The sequence below is a fragment of the Camelus ferus genome, chromosome 19 (assembly GCF_009834535.1).
Source record: "Camelus ferus isolate YT-003-E chromosome 19, BCGSAC_Cfer_1.0, whole genome shotgun sequence".
Classification (NCBI taxonomy): domain Eukaryota; kingdom Metazoa; phylum Chordata; class Mammalia; order Artiodactyla; family Camelidae; genus Camelus; species Camelus ferus.
In genome coordinates, this window is record NC_045714.1 from 42,678,026 (window position 1) to 42,697,930 (window position 19,905).

Below are 19,905 nucleotides of genomic sequence, written 5' to 3' on the forward strand. Positions count from 1 at the left end.
GTAGGTGGCTGGAAATGAGGGTTTGAAGCACAGAAGAGAATGCGGATGGAAACAAAGATTTCAGAGTCCTCAAGAGCTGCAACAAGAAAGAAGTCTGCCCGGGAAGGAGCAAAGGAGCAAAAGGGCATGACCATTAGAATATTTAAAGGGCAGGTAGGGGTAGGGAGGTCCTTGATAGTTTTTTAAAAAATTAAAGCCCCGGGAACTATTTAAAGACAAGATCATAACAATCAGCGATCCTCAAGAAACATCAGAAAACAACTCCTAATTTTTAATGTTTCAGATGATTTAGAGACAACTATGAAAACCTTTTCTTGAAGTCTCATTAACACTACCACATTTTCTTAATTAAGCATCTGGACAACCTGAATGGCTTTAATCCCAAAATGGACAGTAACTGTCTGTTCAGTACAAAGCCTCTCTGAGCCTCAGGAAGATGTGCACAAGCATGTCTGCACTGAATGCTAGGTTCCACTTTAGAACTCTGCCATCAGTCTAAGAAGGCCACCACCCAGCCAATGCTGGGGGCATGGGAGGAGGTGAACAGGAGGGATGGGAAGCTGGCCACGTCCTTTATAGGGGGTTTCCTTTCCATTCCTGAAACCCTGTGACCACCAGATCACATTAATCCATACTAAAAGGTAAGGACACATGACAACTAATACAACACATGATCCCTGACTAGATACTAGATCAAGAAAAATAAAAAAGCTAGAGAACAAGTGAACAGTAAGATTTAAACATGGACTATGTATTGGTTTTATGTTAACTATCCTGAGTGATATAACTGTATTATAGTTATGTACCCTTTCTTTTAGGATAAAGATGCAAAAGTACTTAGGGGTGAAGTGTTACAATGTCTGCAAGTAACTCTCAAAAGATACAGCTTTAAAAAGAAGTATATATAGACAGGGAAAGAGAGATAAAGCAAACTTGGCAAAATACTAATAACTGGTGAATCTAGGTAAAGGAGAGATGAGAGTTACAGTACAATTCACATAACTCTCTGTAGGTTTGACATTTTTCAAGATACAAAATGGCCAGAGGGGGTATAAATACCACCAAATATTTTTAAAGTTTTTGATTTCTATATGTTCCAACTCTCCTCCATTAGAACAGAGAATGCAAAATTGACACAAAAATACTCCAAAGCATTTTTAAATACTATGCTCGCATAAATAAATTTATTTGGCAAAGAGAAATTATTTCAAGTGCACAAATCAAGTCAGTTTCTATACCACATTGATAAATTCCTAAGTTAGTTACTACATAGAGAAACAGAATCTGGGTGTTATTTTTGTTCTACACATTCCAATAACATATGGAAGGCAAACCTTAAAAATACTTTAAGAATCTAGGTAGTTCATCTAGATTCTTTATCTTAAAAGAGTATATTAACACTAATGGGTTTTACACAAATGCCAAGAGTTCAAGGCAAACTTAATTATTTGGGCTAATGAGAGACCGTATGGATAAACCAAGTCCATATGCAGACACTGCTTTAACTTCCTAAACCTTTAATCAAAATTACGAGGAAGTAAAACTGACCAAAAAGTTTCATCTCCATCCACTCTCATTTCTATTTAAGGAATTTATATTTAATAACAAAAGGGAAAGAAGCAAATGAAATAAAAATGCCCTAAGTGCTCAAGTATGAGTTCTTGAACAAAAGAAAACCGACTTTAATCAAGGCTAATATTTACTGAGAATTTACTACACACGAATCTCTATGAGAAATTCAAAGTACAAAGACTGGACCTTGTGCCCACAGGGCCACAACTTTGTTGGAGAAGACAAACATACAGAAAACGAGAAAAATAATAATGGTTGGCTCAGTCTTCCTTTGTCCCTGCTCCCAATGCCTCAATTCAATGACTTATCTCCTAGCCAGGCCACTGCGGGAGCCTCCTAACTCATTAACCTGTTGTAAAGCCTCTCCAAACCAATGGTATTCAAACTTGGATGCATGATGGAATCACCTGAAAAGTTATCAAAAATCCAATACCTGGGTCTCTCTTCCAGAGAATCTAATTTTGCTGTGCAGCCTGGGCACTGGCATTTTTTAAAGTTTCCAGATGATTGTAACACACAGCAAAGTTTGAGCACCACCGTTCTAAACCAACCTCTGCTACCAAACACAGACTACAACCTACTCTCCAGCATTAAAACCTCTGACGATTCCTCACTGCCAACACATATCTAAACTCCTTACCATGATCTCCAAAGCCTTTCAATGTCTCCGAGCTACTCCTCCAGCCCTGTCATCCACTCAACTCCACAGCTGTCCGCTATACTCCAGCCACAATGAACTAACCATCTGCCTCCGCTCCCTCGCAGGATACTCCCTATGCTTAAAGTGTTTCCAAATTAGACACCAATCTCACTTTATTTATTAAACTCCAAATAAATTTTCAAGAACCAGTTCAAAAGTTCCTTCCTTTCAAAAGCCATCACCAGCTCCCCTGGGTAGATGGCTGCTCCCTCTTCTTGCATTCTAACAAAAACTTTGGACATAGCTCCAATCTGACATTCATCATAATGTCTGTAGCAGCAGTTTACATTTCTGTCTCTTCTAACAGAATGTGCATTCCTCAAGGGCAGAGACCAAGTACATTTATCTTCAAGTTCCCAGAGTCCAGTAACGGCTGAAACAAAATGAAAGTTCAATAATTATTTACTAAATAAATGGGCATCACATACATGTGGAATAAATGAGTAACGATATGAAAAAAGACACAGGCAGTTCAATGTGAAATGTTAAATTAGTTATATAAGCAAAATCTGGCTCCAGAAGTGTAGAGGGGAAAGAGAGTGCTTCTGGCAGATACAAAGGGGGAAGGCCCCATGAAGACAGTGGGACTTATTCTCAAATCTCAAAGGAAAGAAAATATCCAGATAGGCCAAGAGCAAGGGGCAGGGAACCAGGTGCGTGGAAAACAGCTAAGCTATGGCACATCGCACAGGAAAAGCCATTTAGCTCTGCTCTGGGTTTCCTCAAAACATACCCTAAAAACAACTTTAGAAATTAATCATGCTTTTTGTAGTGACATAAATCTATTCTCTGTCTCCTTATCCTTCTTTATGTTTCTTCTCAGTCCTTATCACCACCTGATACATTGTGGTTCTGCATATTCAAATAACCACTAGAACATAATAAGCTCCATGAGAGTAGGCACTTGCTTTGTGGACTGCTGCACCCCCAGGGCTTGCACCAGTGCTGAGCACATAGTAACGTTCAACATACCTTAGCTGAATGAATGAACATATTTATTATGGCCTCTGATCTGATCTTTCCTTTCACCTAGAGATTGGCTCCCTACCTCCCTAGCCTCGATATACCCTAATCCTACCTAACCTTCCAATGCAGAAAAATGCCCAGTCTGACTCAAAGCCTTCTCTGACTCCGCATCCCTATCTTTTCTGAACTTCCAAAGCCCTTTATCTTTCTTGTCTTAGGGCACTTTTTATGGGCTACCTTGGAGTAGCATAATTATCTGTGTACAGGTGTTTATGAATATCTTATCTCCCCTTTACATTGTAAATTCTTTGAGGGCAAGCTCTAGGTCATTTTTCCCCCAGAGCAGCGTGTCTTACAGAATTGCTCAGTAATCTCTATCAAGTAAAAGAAAAAATTAAAGGTTGTATTAAACCTCTGATATCTTAATATTAACCTCAGAAAGATTAAAATCAGTAAAGACTTATCTCCATTCACCTTGTCCCCGAGATATACCAGATTCTTTAAAATTATAACATCTAACACATAACATGCTTACAATGTGCCAGGTATTGTTCCAAGGCGTTACATAAATTAACTCATGTAATCCTCAAAACAACCATGAGACAGATTATTATGTCCAGTTTACAGATAAGGAAACTGAGACAGAGGTTCACAAAGCCAGTGAATGGCAGAGCTAGGATTCAAACCTGGTGGTCTGGCTGCAGAATCCATGCACTTAACATGCTGTAGTATCTTTACAAGTGTTGGGCAGCCTCCTATATTTGTAAAGCTAAATGTGGCCTTCCGAGAATTTACTTCAAAAATATTAGAGACGCAAAGATATTTAAGGCAAAGAACTATCCTCATCACGTGAAAGATGGAATTCCAGAAGGCAGTAAAAGTAGAGAACAGATGACAGAAAAGGCATGAAGGGTTCTGCAGCACAACTTTGGGAAGGATAAATCCTGGTAAGAGACAGGTACCCTTGGACCTAAGACTTTAGGAGCAACTGTGAGAAGTGATGGAGCAGAGTGGTAAACATAAGCACTGGCATGAGGTTATCATGGACAGAGCTCATATTCTACAAAGTCGGTACTGAGGGAGTACAGCACAGAGAATGGCAGCCAACTACTGCTGAAGAATGCAGGGCTCAAACTGCCAAGCTCTGCAGTTACAGATGAGTAATGCAATTCCTTTGCCTCTGCTATGACAACTGTAAAATGGGTTAATATCAGCACTTAGCCATAAGGATCAAGGATAATAATCCATGTATATTCATCAGGATGGGCGTGGTTATGCTGCAGTTAAATCTCCTTCTTTAAAAAACTCTGGTTTAAAGCATGGGCTTACTTGCTTACACTATGCAGATTTCTTTCAGGAAGAAAAAGAAAGTATCTGCCTAGAAGTGTCTCATATCACTTCCAGTCAAATTTCAGTATCCAAACCAAGTCCCATAGTCGTGCTCAACTTCAAGGTGATGAAGAAGTGCAATCTTCCACGTACCCAAAAGAAAGAGAACCAAAATATCGACGAACAGCCCTAACAACCACCACACCACGAAAAGAACCTCGCACCATACCTGGCGCACAGTCAGCACTCAATGACTGGTCGGTGCTATTAGTATTATCATAATTACTGAGTGGTCTGGGAAAAACTTACTCTAATAACCCTAAGTCATAGAGCTGAATGAACATGCAGATGTGAAAACAACCTCCCATGAACCTTATTTGCAATAAAGCAAAGGTGAATTTACAAGCATCTCACCATGATATGACGGGGGAACGTGCCAAAAAGCTTCTAGTAAGCAAAAGGTAGTAAACAAGAGTTACCAAAACAGTACCACAAGCCTTTTACCATGGTATCAGGGAAAGACATGCCAAAATGTTTCTAGTAAACAAGACATAGTAAACAAGAGTTACCAAAATAGTACATCCTTACTTAAGACATGTAAAATTTCATTGATAATACCTTTATTTCATTTTGGAGAACAGGAAAAAAGTTATGCAGCCTTTCACAAATTCACTTCTAATCTTAGAGCACTCCTTCCCCATATTTTCCCCACAAATTCTTAAGGGAAATTCTCCTATGTGGGTTTTTAGGACCCAAACCCTCAGAGTTAGGGAAAGAGTCCAACTTAGTGAAATAAGAATTGAATTTTAGTCCTAAATTGACCACTGAGCAGCCCTATGGCTGACTAGGACACGACGAGGACTCTGCTCCATCATCCAGAAAATGACAGTATTAGCCTAAACAGCCTCTGAAGTCCCTTCCAACTCTACTCTTCTGCAATCCTGAGAAGCAGGACAGGGGCACTGGTTTAGAAGAATCTAGTTAAGATGCTGGATTGTGTAAGACCTGATAAGACTTAAATCTCAAACTAGAAATAATTGCCACAACCACGGCTACGATGGTAGCAACAAAGCTTAATTCAAGAATGAACATGACAGAAAGTCAGGAGCAGCCGGGAGAGCCCTGCCAGCATGAAATGTCACAGGTAAGCAGATAAGGGTGGACAGAGTACAGCTATTATGTGTAAATAAGGAGTCTGGTATTCGGGCATGGCTTATGAAATCTGTCTTTCGGTAACATCTCATACTGCAGTCCAGCCGCAGCTCTGCGAAATCAGTGATGGTGATGGGAACAAACTTGAAGCAAGGAACCTACAAACCTGCGAGACTTGAGATCCATCGACTATCAGATCTCAATTCCAATAGACTGAGTTTTCCAATTCCTTGAAACCCTTTGGAGAAAGTCATACAAAAGAGCCCAAAGCAGCATGTTATAAAACGTTAAGCTCCACGCATCAGTGATACTTGTGTCTCAGCTAAACAGAAGCCCCTGCCCAGAAAACCTACCATATCTTCACTCCGAGAGTGTAAGACAGTCCCCTACAACAGAATTAAAGGGAAAACAGTGCTACTTTTTAATTGAACACCAATGGAAATATACAGCATTAATTCATGTCATAAACAAAGCAAGAGACACTGCTGCATCAATAATTTTGTTATTCCTGCATCTTTATGAAGGCTTCCGATTCTAACGTCTATGAGTGTATAAAGTACACAGGACACTCCTTATTACCTCTCAAGCTTCAAGAATCATTGCTAAATGACTAACAATCTCCTCCTTGAAAACCTAAAACCTGGAAAATAAATCTAGTAAAATCACAACATGATTAGAAAGATCCATTTCATTACATCTAGACAGCATTCTAAAAAGCTATGATTCTACATGTGGATCTTCATTTACTTCTATAGCCATGTTTCCTTCCACTTGTCAATCACAAAATAATTTCCAATTCTGCAATGTATATTAATCAATATATCAGAATCAATGCTATCCTTGATTTTAAGGAGTTTAAAATCTGAAGTACAATTAGATGGGGCTGGAGACAGGGAAGCATATACAACCCTGAATAAGAAAAAGAAATCCTTTCTTTTAACAAATCCATTTTTAAATATACTGGAAGGGGACAGAGGATAAGGCTCAATCCCTCAAGGGAACTTTGGTGAATATCATTAAAAATAAGGATTACCTTTATAAACTGAAAAATCATCCTTTAAGTAAGCTGATAAACCCGAAATACTTTACATAGGAAAAATCTCCATTAACTAAAGTAATTGAGAATCTTCAATAACCAGCATTTTATATTAGGAATGAAGTATCATACTCAAAAGCTGTCTGTATTAAATCTTTATATGAAAGAAAAAAGCTTCAGCAGTCATGCTGAAAGACATGTAAGTTAGTCACAGCCGTGAAGGGTCCTAAGGCCTCACTGGAAGAGCTACCTTGCTGTTTGCAAAACCTTACAAGACACAAATCTAAGTTCATTTTCTGATCCTACTATTTCTTAACATCAAATCAACTTTTAGATAAAAATAAATAGGTAAATATAAATGAAAAAATAGTGCCAAACTTTATACGATGTATTTAGTCTCATACTAGGCTAAAGAACAGTCTTGCCCATATTGTATTTCCCTTTCTAAATGGAAAAAAAAAAAAAACCCCACTATTTCTCCCAAAAAGCAGGGAAGATGGGGGAGGCTCCTGGTAAAAGGGTCTAGAACTGTGCTGTCAAATGCCAGTGCCATTAGCCATATGTGGTTATTTACACTTAAATTAATATTAAATAAAATTTTAAATTCTCTTCCTTAGTCATACTAGCCACCTCTTCAGAGCTTCAAAAGCCACATGTAACTAGTAGGTCCTACACAGATATAGGACATTTTCCATCATAGCACAAAGTTCTACTGGACAGTGCAGCTCTAAAACAATGTTCCTCAAATTTAAAGGTACACAAAGTCATCAGGATAGCTTGCTGTAACAAAGATTACTGGGTCCCCATCCCAGGTAGTTTATCCCAGTCGGCCTGGAGCGGGGCCAAATACCTGCATTTCTAACATGCTCCAAGACAGAGGTGACACTGTCTGTCATCCTGAGTAGCATGCTCTATGGTAAAGGACTAGTTTTTGTTTTCTCCCAATCCACTGTTGATCAAAACTGTTATAAAATACTAGAAAAGTCAATTACTAGGGAAAAATTTTAGACAAGGACGACATCATAAACTTACATTTTTTATTATTAGATTCAACAATCATTTTTCTGAAAAATGCTGTAAAAGCTGCTACTTTCTTTCAAGTTCTGAACTTACCTCATCGCAGACATGCAATAACAGTCCACAGACCTGCACAGATCCACAGATTTTTGAGTAGCCCTCATCTAGGAGAGCTTATTTTACATTTTTACAATTTTTGGAGCCGGTCATTAATGATTTCTTTCATACCCTGTACCATATACTCAATGTATTTTTACAACTCAAGGCAAAAATGTTATCTCCATTAAGCAGAAAACCCAGAGTCCCTTAAAAATGACACTATACAGGGTTTGCTTAAAGAAACAACCTGATGGGTTATCATTTATAATGTGATCCAAACTTGTCACATGGTCTACAAGGATGAGGGCTTGATTTTTTCATGTTAACCCGTGGCTGAATTTAGATTGCTAACACTGTAAAGCCAAAATACACAATGAACATTAATAAAGTCTCTGAGTTAAATTACATAAAAGTTCTTTCAATAAATAAAATATATGATCTAGACCTACCTTACCAGACACAGTCCTTCAAAGGATTTCTTAAGAATGCTGATGGTTTCCTTGAACCCAAAGTGAATACAGCTCAGTGCATTTCTTTACTCTTGTACACTTAGGGAAGGAACACATCAAACAGAATTCCCTTACAGGAGCCAGTGCCCTTCACCAAACTACCTAAAGCTTAGGTGTTTTCCTCAATTCATATATCAAACCAAACAGGCTGATACTTCTTCTACTGAACTTTTGGTCTGGTCCAATAAGTAGACTTCTATGAGAATACCTTCAGGATAACTTCAAGTTTGACCACTTCTCAGAGACTACTTTCAAAATTTTCTTATTATGCTACAATTTTGTTTTACCAATTTGTTTGACTATTACCTAAATAAATTATAAAATAAGGTCCTGAGAACTTTAATATGTGATCCTTTCTCCTATAGTAACATCTGGTTTAACAGAACTTGACATATATGCATGTTCTATATAAAATAAGATTACATGCTCAACTAGACATTATTTTAAGAAAAATTCCACTTAAAATTAACAACATTAACAGAAAAGTTGCAAGGTATATTTCACATAAAGTCTGGGGAATATAAAGACAGAAGGAGATTATTTTTAATTATTCTTCCTACAATGTCAGAAAGAAAACCCTTTTCCTCTTAACATATTGAACGAAGCACTAACAGAATAAGTAAGAAGTACAATTCAAAGCAAGAAAATGCCAGGAGCTTTTGCCATGGCCACCCCCTCCAGTCCCGTCTGCAGAGGCAGATGGCTGAGACCAAGACACTCAGGACCATCTAAGACTGTCTTACAGCTGCCCTCTTGTCACCTGCTCCATGGGCAAAGGCATGGAACAGCTTCCCAAGTGTAACAATAAGGCAGGGAAGAATTCTGGCGGTAATCCTTGCCGGATGCTGCCCTGAGGGATGCAGAAGTTCTTGCCCAGGCCCTGGCCAACTGATTTAGACTGAGATGGCAGGAACCGCTAAAGGGAAAAAAAAAAAAAAGCCCAAAGAAGTCAGGCTCTAGGCAAAAGATTTTGCTCAAACAAAACAACTGTTTTGTAATGACCTAAATCAATAATCCTGAATATTATTTTTGCATGTGGGTGAGAAGAGATGAAGGGAGGGAAATGGAGATGGGCAGTCACAGATTCCCTTAAGAATCATAAAACGCAATGGATTTGCTTCCCATAAAAAGGCACAAAATTTTGCATACTATTTTGGGGAGTTTACAAACGAACTAAAGACTCCCTTGGTGTCCATCAATCCCAGGATAAAAAGCATCAACCTAAACACGCAGGAACCAAAGGTCAGTGTTACAATAGCTAGACCTTCATTTAACCTGAAGCCTGACCTTTCACGTAAAAGACAATCTCAGAATTTTTTTTAAAAAAGTAGATATTCCAAAAATAAAATGCCTTGGTTACACAGTGAACAAGAAAATACAAAATACATTAAAACTTTACTGATAATATATTTGATCCATCAAATTTAGATCAGTGAAAACTTACTACAAAAATCTTTAATAAAGGAGTAGAAAGGTAGAAAAAGAGAAATCTCACTTTACTCTTTTAAAAATTCAGACATGCATCCATCACTTTGTAAATGTTTGGATTCGTGTCCTGAAGTTATCTTAAAATTCTACTTTTCGGTTTTCCTGAAATTTTCAAACACTTAGTATGTTAAGAAATAGCTATTGGATAAAAGCACCATGGAAGTCTTTGGAAAAATCAGATTTTTCTTTGCTAAAAATTTTAAGCCCTTCATTATGACTATAAAGAAAAAAGGTTCATCAGTTTTTAAAAATTCCTCAAAATAAAGAGCTATTTATGTCATATACCTAATCAAAGACTCTAGAAGTCTCAATAATGACAAATGACATAAAGAATAAAAGTGGGAGGATGTAAAAAAATCACTGTTACAAACTAGAAAATCCAACTAATACAGGTACCACAAGCAAAAATAAACATTTTTATCTAGATTTTATGAAAATAACTTGGTTCAGAAGTGGGAAACAGGATGGATATTTTAAAATAACTCCAGTTTACGACCTTCAGGACATTTATGGAAGTAACAGAATTTCTCATGAGGGTATCAAAGCCTCCACAAAATGAACTAAAGAGAACATTCTGGCAATGAAAAACTGACCGCATTCTCCCTCTGCACTTCATGGTTCTTACTGTACTGGGCTAACCCTGAACTCCTAAGTGCCCTAGTGAGACCTCTTCTACACTATGGAGACAAGCGGGGAAAGGATGCCCTCACTGTATTCCATCTGCCTCTTCAGGGACGAATTCTTGAAACAGAAAAATAAAAATCAACTGGTGTATAGAACTTAGGCAAAGCATGCTAGTTTACCTAGCACCATACCACAAAAATGTGACAGCACACTCCAGCTTTTTAAGAAATCTTTAGAGAGTGGTGTTAATGAAAAGAGTATGTGCTTTGGATCCAGATGATGCGGGCTCAAATTCTGACTCTAACATGTACTAGCTTTATGGCCTTGAACAGGTTATTTCATTTCTTTGAGTCCATGAAGCTCATGGAGTGGCTAAGAAAACAGGGGTATTTTTTCTCATCTCCGTAGTCCGAGGGCCTGGCTAAGTGCTGGATACATGTCAGGTATTCATTCATTCATTCATTCATTCAATGCTAGTTCTTTTTTCTTCCCTCACAAGTTTGTCATATTCTATTGCAAACAAAAATATTCTCTGGGGAACAGATATCTAAGCCCCAGCTATTATTTTATGTATTTCAAGGAGTTTTCAATATAATAATAACCTGGTACAGGAGAATGCAGGCAGTCCCATGAAATCCATTGTAGCTTTTCACCTGAATTAAACTAAAGCTTTGAATGAGGGATGGAAATATAGAGAACTACTAAATATTTATTAAAAATAAAACAATTTCAAACCTTGCTATACTGAGGGGACACAGGAAGAGGGTGAGAACATAATCTCCTCAGCTGATTTAGTTACTGTCATTGTCCTAGACAATGTCACTGTCACATACCAAAGGTTTTATTTAGGTAGAATCCTTGAATTCTAAAACTTGTTCAAAAGGGTTGTGAACATGAACCCATGTGCGACTGCATTTGGTCATTACCAATAAAAAGTCTTCCCGTGAAAGCTGAAAAACAGAGGCACCTGCAGCGAGAATCATGCCCGAGGTTGTGGAACCCTCTTTCCTCATGATTTAACGCAGGAAGACATAACCACAAACTGTGTTTGCAGCAAAGCTATATACCCAAGAAAACTGAAAAACTTCTTTGAAACTTCTCTAAATCACAGATTTCCAAGACACAGTAGCCCAATTGTCTGTTGTTTCTGATAGGTTTTTTTTTGTGACACAATGGTAAAAATCAAAAATGAGATGTGGTTTCTAAAGAGGTAAGATTCCGTTTCAGATTTTCTTTGGTATTTGAAATAGTTATGAGAAAAGCAAATCAATAAATACAAAAAACTAACTAGCTGTCAAAGGATCTTCCAGAAATGCAGCTGTTACTTGTGGCTTCCCACTCCACTTTCAACTGGCCATTCAACTTCTCCTTTGATCTGCGTGAAGTAATATGCTGATGAGTTCAGAGAACTTCCAACTCTACTAATAATAAATTATAAAAATAATTAGAAAGCTATAGAATATGAAAAGCTGTGGTAAAAGTTATCATAGTCAAAGACTTTGCAGTGCTATAACAGACGGGCTAAACGTAAAAAACAAACAAAAATAATTGCAATATAAAAGATGTGACTCCAGGCAGACTGTGATACCGCAATGAGACACAGCTAATTTCACAAGAGATCTAGATTTACCGTCCCCATGGACAGACTACATCAAGAACAGTATCATAGTCTGGCTACTACAGGGGAGATTCCAAAGTTAGCAAAAAAGGAAAAAAAAAATTGCAAGGGTTAGCTTTTAAAAGTCCATTAATCAAGAAAAAAGTTTAAATAATTCATCTAGGAAATCTGCCCTGGGACAGAAAGAAGTCCAAAATTTATCATTTTACCACTCCACGTTTTCCCAGGCCTTTCGTTACAGTCATGCATTGCTTCTGTATGAAACCACCTGTTCTGGTTGGCATAAGCCATTGCACTTGACGATTCATGCCTAATCATTTTATCATACATGGATCTCAAACCTTCTCCCCACCCCCAGAGAACCACAAAGTCTACAAAAACTATCTCCCTGAGGTTCCAGCCTGATCTTCCAACGTGGAATACCAACAAACTCGCCTGTGCCATGCACAATAGATGGGTACACATCTCTAGTAAGAAAGACAGCTCATAATTAGCCTTGGGAACACGGCGGAGTGGTCCCTGTCTGGACTATATTCTAAGGATCACAAGCATATTTCCTTAAAGTACGTCGAAATCTAGAGCCTACTGGGATGGTGCCCCTATATGACATTTGAGAAACAGTAACCAAATCTCAGGCAGTACTGCAGACAGTCTGAAAATTATAAAAAAATTTTAAATGGGTATTTTCTCTGTTCATGGATCTGTTACACCAGAAGTGAGCAGTGTTGAGGGGGTGGGGAATAAGTCGCACACACAGCCCCAAAGATGCCTGGAGATGCCAAGGATTCACTAGAAACCTTGGCCAGATTACTAATGATCCATAAACCCTAATTTGGAGAACACCGGCCTACAGGTTCAAAATCGAATTATACTGCCTTATTAGATCACACACTACCGAAACCACAGTCAGATCAGTCGTAACTGGAACTAGGAACACTTTATGTACACAAATATAAGTGTCTGCTTATGCATTTTTAATTGGATCAAATAAAACTGAAGCTGCAAACAAACTCAAATTTCAATTATCTCACTAGTGAGGGGATTTCCTAATAGCGTCTTTTTAAAAGCCAAGTAGCTGCCAACCCTCTGCACATCTGACAGGCATGTCCCTGGAAATTTGGGAGCAACAGACTCCGTTACTTCTCAACAGCGAAGGAAATAAATACCCTGAAGGGGACAGATTCCTCTTTTTTTTTTTTTTAAAGCTCAAACATGCAATCTAATAATGCACAAAACTTGGCTGCGGGGTTGCTGGACACCTCCAGGGTTCCAATTTTCGGGGCGAGTGCGCGCTAGTGCGTAAGAAGGGGGCGGAGGTGGTGCGCGCTCCGAGGACGCGCAGGGGCCCCCGCCCCCTCCCGGAGCAGCAGCCTGGCACCAGCCCACCCTCCTCCACCCCTGCAAACAGACGCAGGACGCCAATAGAGCAACTTCTCCGCGGGGGCGGCGGCGGGAATAGCGGTCACCCCCGCCCCGCGGCGGCCCGGCCGGGCCGGGGGTCGCTCCTCGGCCGGGACTGGCGGGTGGGGGGTATAGGGGAGCCCTCCGCACGCCCCGCCCCCGCCCGCCTGGCCCAGGGCCGGGGGCTGCCCGGACCCCCGCCCCTCCGCGCGGGCCGCAGCGGCGCACTCCCAAGGACGGCCGCCCGGCTCGAGCGCGACCTGAGCGCGAGCCGGAGCGCAGCGCGGCTGAGGCCGGCCCTTCGCCTCAGGCCTCAGGCCGCCGCCTGCCCTCCGCCAGGCCGCCCGCCCCGCTCGGACCCCGGCCCGGCCGAGCCTCGGCGCCGCCGAAGCCCCTCATCCTGGCTTCATTCATAGGGGCACCCCAGCCCGGCCGGCGGGGCGGGGCCGGGGACCCGCGAACAAAGCCAGCCCGCCGAGGCCGGGGAGGAAAATAAAAAGTTAAGAGAAGAACTTACCTAAAATGGCTCCTGCAGCAGCCAAAATACAAACAGCTATTATTTGGTGAAGTTTAGCTCAGACACCCTGCAAGGACACCCTAACCCGGCTTGGGCCCGCCTCCCCTGCCACGCTATTGGGCTTCGCCGGCCCAAAACACAGATTCATTGGTCAGCCTGGCTGCCGCTCAGGTAGAAACCCATTTCAAGCTTGCTTGCAGGGGCGAGTGATGGGCTCGCTCCATTGTGCTCGTATTTGCATGGATGTGATCGCGGCGCTGATTGGCCTGCGCCAGGGCCGCCCCGCCCCCTGCCTCGCGCCCCCCGCCTTGGAGACGCCACTGCGCGCGGCTCCGCCCCCCGGGACTGAGCGGCGGGGCCACGGGGGCGAGGCGGGGCTGGGGTCCTGCGGGCCGAGGGGGCGGGGCGGGGTCCTGCCAGCCTTGGACAGAAGGCAGGGGGCGGGGACTTGGAGCGCGCGCGGACCCGGCGGCGGTACATCCCGCAGGTGGAGGTCTCTCAGGTAGCGGTCTAGCCATCTGGAACACCCGAGGCTGGCGTCTCTGGGGCTGGGAGAGTATGTGACTGGGGTCCCGCGACAGAGAGATTCCGCTGGGGACGAGGTCCCGTAGGTCAGGAAAAGAAGATGCGGAGAAGCCAGGTGAAGAGCCGAGAAGCCCGGCAAAGAGCCAAGGAGCCCCGAGCTCTGTCTCCAGCTGCATCCCCGCCGCTCCTCCTGGCTCCCTGGCACTCCTGGCACTCCTGGCACACGAGCTTCTTCGCAAGGCCCCTACGCACACCCTAGGAGTTTTCAGCCTCGGGGGTCTTCCGGCTCCTTGGATATACCTGTGTAAAATCAGGTGTCAAACTATGGTGTGTTTATCTTGAGGCCTCCTGTCTCCCTCACCATCCTTGTTGCATCCTCAAGGACAGGGCCCAGCGTATGGCAGAGATTCAACTAATTGTTTAATATTGTTGAATTCGTTCGTTAGTAGCTAATTTTTGAATGCCCACTAAATGCCAGGCATTGATCTAAGGCAGGAGATACAGTTGTCAATAAGACAAAGGCCTTGCTCTCCTGGAGTGGGCATGCTAAGGGGAAAGAAAGACAATAAATAAATACAAGGGGGAGGTAGTGATCAATGCAATAAAGAAAATAAATGAAGGCAGAGACGGTTAGGGAGTTGGCCCTGTCTGGCAGAATACTCTATATGGCATCCCATTACTGCCCCCTTCCCAGATGTGGCAGTTACCTCAGCCCCTTACTCCCTACCTGCCCCCATCATGGGTGTCTCCTTAGCACCCACCAAAAAATGGTTGTATTGTGACTGTAGAAGCTCATTTTACCTCAATTAAAGTAGGGATGATCTGAGTTCTGATGATTCCAAGAACAGTGTGTCTGATGCATTTAAGATGAACGTGGTTTGACTTTGTCAGAGGTAGCTGTGATGATTTAGCAGAGCCTTACTGCACCCCAGAGAGAGGATATTTTTAGTGTCTTTGAAACCCCAGCGTTCCTATGGTTTTCAGCCTGTGGCCCTAACTCTCTTCTGAGGACCATTTCTTCACTTCTTGGTGGACACCAGAAAGATTTCTCCAGTTTGAAAATACAAAGAGAGCAGCCCCCACCACCTGTCTACCTCACCTGTGCATATTTCTCTCATTTGACTCAAGACTGGCCAACATGTGTCATGGTCCTTCCCTCTTTCTTCCTTCCCTTAACAAAAGACACAGCATTAAACAAGGCAGACAACATCTCTATCCTCAGAGAGCACACAGTCTGGTTGATGACAAGGTGGAGGTTTACACATGGATCCTGAAGAGTTTCAATTCTGCCAAGCTGCTGGGGAGTGAGTATGCAGAGAGCTACTTGTCCCCCCTACTCACAGGGATGACAGTGGACTTACTCTCCTGGACCAGCTGCTGCAGGGGCTGAAGCCAGACCAGGCAGCTGGTAGCTACAGCCTCTTCAGTCTGACACCAGCATCAACAGTCTAAAACACTCAAGACTGCTCACTCGACGTGGATGTCAAGTGGTCCTCCTTTCACACAATCAAATCCCTTGCCCACAAAAGATGACATAACATAAATCAGGTGAGGGAGGAGTGGGACTTCAGACAGAGGGAGGAGTATATATGCCAAAGCATAGAAGCAAGGACAGTATTGGGAAGTGTGAGATCAGGAGGGAGGGGGACGGTAGATTTGTCAGTAATCCCTGTTCTTAAACTTGAGAAAAGTCAGTAGCATGTAAGAAGTTAAACACACGCAAATATACAAATGTTCTATCACTAAACAAGAAATCAGTGACAGTGCATGACTGACTCACAAATGAATGGTACAGGTACAAGCAGAGGAGAGATCTGGCAGCTGTACTCAGGAGAGGCAGCAGGCTTGACCTTCAAAGAGTCAGGTCTGTAGAACTGAGCAAGGTTAGTGGAATCTGACCTCCCAAACACTTCCGCTGTATTCAGGGACTGAAGGGGAAACACAGACAGCTAAGTGTCTTTTAGCTGTACACATCCATGGGGATGTCTTAGCCAGGGTTCTCCAGAATGCAGAGCCTGAGTCCATAGGGCAGGAGTGAGAGGCAAAAGGAGGAAAGCAGGGAAGAGGGAAGAGCTAAAACCAGGATGATTCTTCATCTGGCCTCCACTGAGTGTGGCTGATTGCTCCCACTCAAGGGCACTTCCTTTGAGAAGCCACATGAAATGAGACTCAGTACAGCCTGCGGGAGAGGGAAAAGCTAAGGAAATTTCTCCACCAGCTCACCTTGAGTGAATTCTTATTCACTCCAGTTGTTGGTGCATAGGTGCCGGGGACGGGGGTGGGAGGTGGTTCTGTGGTGTCCCAAAACTCAGTGTCAAGAAGCATGCAGCGGGGCCGTTAGGCAAAACATTGTCAGGGCGCAGCTGTGTGGAGTCAGATGGAGCCCACGCAGAGCCGGGTGTCATGGCAGCTTCTGGGACAGACATGGTTGACATTAAGAGGCCCTGAAGTTTTGATGTGGGAGTGACTTTCTGTACCATATTGTATATCCATGTTTACCAAGGGCCACAGAAGAGCAATCCTTAGGAGCTCTGAAAGGGAGCCACAGAAGAGCTTCCAATAGTTCTAGAACTTTGTGACAGTAACTCCATAAACACAAGTTGCATCCTGTCCAACCATGTTCTCTCTTGCCTTCCTGCCTCTGTTCACCTGTCTGTTTCCTCTATTAAACTGTGAGCTTCTTTATTGTTCTTGTTTATATATCTGTGGTAGAGAAAAGGCTACTTGCCCCAGCCCCAGCCCATTTCATTTTCCTCCTTGGTTCGTAGTAAACTACATTTCTCAGTAATCACACAGGTCCTTGTGACTGAGCTCTAATGGAATCTGGACAGAAGTAGTACAAATATATCCCATGTCTAAGCATCCCCTAAAACTTCCTGTGTGATCCTCCAAATTGTTCTCCTATCCTATCTGCTGGCCAGATGCAAAACTAGCCAGAGGAGGACTTAGAGACCCCTCCCAAACGGCAATGGTATGAGTCTGGGTTACCAACTGACTGCATGGAGCAGAATCCCTGTGCTTACCTGCACTGGACTGTGCTGTGAGGGAGAAATAAACTGTCCAAGTGTCATCACTGAAATGTGATGGTTGTTTGTTACAGCTGTTAGCACACTCTAATACAGTACTTATCTACCTTTGTTTGCTTCTGTCTTCCTCTAGGGGAAGGATAGTGTTTATTTGGCTTTGTAACTCAAGTACTAGTAGGGTGCCTAATACGTAGTAGGAGTTGCTCAAAGCATGAATGGATGTGAATGAGCTGATACCTGAGCCTGGTCCTAAAGCATCAGAGGTAGAATGCCAGGTAAAGTGGCAGGTGGAAACTGTTCCACTTAAGAGACATAGCATGTGCTGCAGAGGCAGAGAGACTGGGGTGAACGTATGCAGTTCTCAGCAGTACAAATGTTTCATGATTTGAGAGGAAGATGGCTAGGGTGAGGCAGAGAGAAGACAAGGGCCAGATCACAAAAGGTCTTATTCATTACATGAAGGAGTTTGAACTTTATCCTACAAGAATCATTCAAGAATTTTAAACAGGATGTGATACCATCAAGTTTATGTTTTTAGAAAGATCTCTCTGGTGGCATAGAAGAAAGATAGATTAGAAAGGGAGAGAAAAATATGGATTTTGTTGGGGAGGGTATAGCACAGTGGAAGAGTACATGCTTAGCATGCACAAGGTCCTGGGTTCAATCCTCAGTACCTCCATTAAAAAAAATTGTTTTAAACCAGCTTTCTAAAAATAATATGGATTTTTAAAAAGCTACATTTCCCTTTGCTCCAAATCATTCTTCTGATGAGATTCTCTACTTAAAAGGGCTTTAGGGAAGTTGGTTTGGGAAGTTGTGCATACTCAAGCCCCTCTTGGAAGTTCCTATTGCTCATTAAAAACTCTGAGAAGTCCTACATTAATGAAATCTGTTAAACTTTAACATAATAGTTCTCAAAATTATTTGACCACAGAACCCCCTTTTCATTTAATACCTATTTAAGCCAATATTAGGTTTAGATTTGCCCACACGTAACAGAAAAAAAGAACAAAGGACATAAGACTGAAGTTTATTTTTGTCATGCATAAAATAAATCTGGGAGCAGGCAGTCCAAGTGGGGCATGGGGCTCTGTGGTACCGTTAGCAAGCCAAGCTTCAGTATTTTTGCTCTGCCACACTTTTAGCTTTCATTCCTAAGGTCACTCTGTGATCCAAAATGGCTGCTGAAGCACCAGCCCATGTTTTTTGGAAGGAAAAAAGGAAAGACAAATTGAAAAAAGTGGAGCTCAGCCATGTTCCTTAAGCTGCCTTCCTGGAAATATGTCACATCACTTCTGCTTACATCTCATTGGCTAAAACTTGGTCACATGGCCACACCAAATGGCAAAGGAGGCTGGGAAATATGGTATTTTATTTTTATTTTGCTTGGTTATGTGCCAAGTTAAAAACAGATGAATGGATAAAGAAGGTGTGGTGTGTGTGTATACACACACACACACACACACACACACACACAATGGAATATTGCTCAGCCATAAAAAAGAAGGAAATGTTGCCATTTGCAGCAACATGGATGGACCTAGAAATTATCAGACTAAGTGCAGTAAGTCAAAGACAAATATTATACAATATCACTTACATGTGGAATCTAAAAAATAATACAAGTGAACTTATTTATAAAACAGAAACAGACTCACAGACATAGAAAACAAACTTACAGTTACCAGAAAGGAAGTGGGGGAGGGATAAATTAGGCATATAGGATTAACAGCTACATACAACTATATACAAAATAGATAAACAACAAGGATTTACTGAATAGCACAGGGAACTATATTCAATAGCTTGTAATATCCTATAGTGGAAAAGAATCTGAAAAAGAATACTTATATGTATCTGTATAACTGAATCACTTTGCTGTACACCTGAAACTAACAGAATATTATAAATCAACTATAGTTCAATAAAAAAATTGAGGTTCTGTTACTAAAGAGTTGAGAGACTCAATCAGCAGTCTCTGGCATGATGTCCCGAAATAATGTTCCACAGAACGTAAGCTGAGATAAAATGACTAAGTGAGGAGATTGATTTTTTGAACACTTTTTAAACAGCTTTATTGTGGTATAATTCACATGTCATACAAGTCATCTACTGCAAGTGTACAACTGAATGATTTTTAGTAAATTTATACAGTTGTGCAACCTTTTACCACAAACCAGCTTTAGAACATTTCCACCAACCCCAAAAGTTCCCTTCTTCCTGTTTGTAGTCACTTGCCACTCCCACTCCCAGTCCTAGGCAACCATTTACCTGCTTACTTCTCTCTAGTTCTGCCTTTTCTAGAAATTTCATATTTATGGAATAG

At 41.7% G+C, this 19,905-nt stretch overlaps 1 protein-coding gene across 2 annotated transcripts in view; it reads right to left on the minus strand.

Moving 5' to 3' along the window:
- The window catches only part of CHD6 (chromodomain helicase DNA binding protein 6), a 161,315-nt gene extending 147,200 nt beyond the window's left edge, over window positions 1-14,115 (minus strand). For both annotated transcript variants that reach the window (XM_032462323.1, XM_032462321.1), the window contains exon 1: window positions 14,029-14,115. The gene's annotated coding sequence lies outside the window, so the exon portion shown is untranslated. The remainder of the gene's footprint in view (window positions 1-14,028) is intronic.
- Window positions 14,116-19,905: the final 5,790 nt, after the last annotated feature.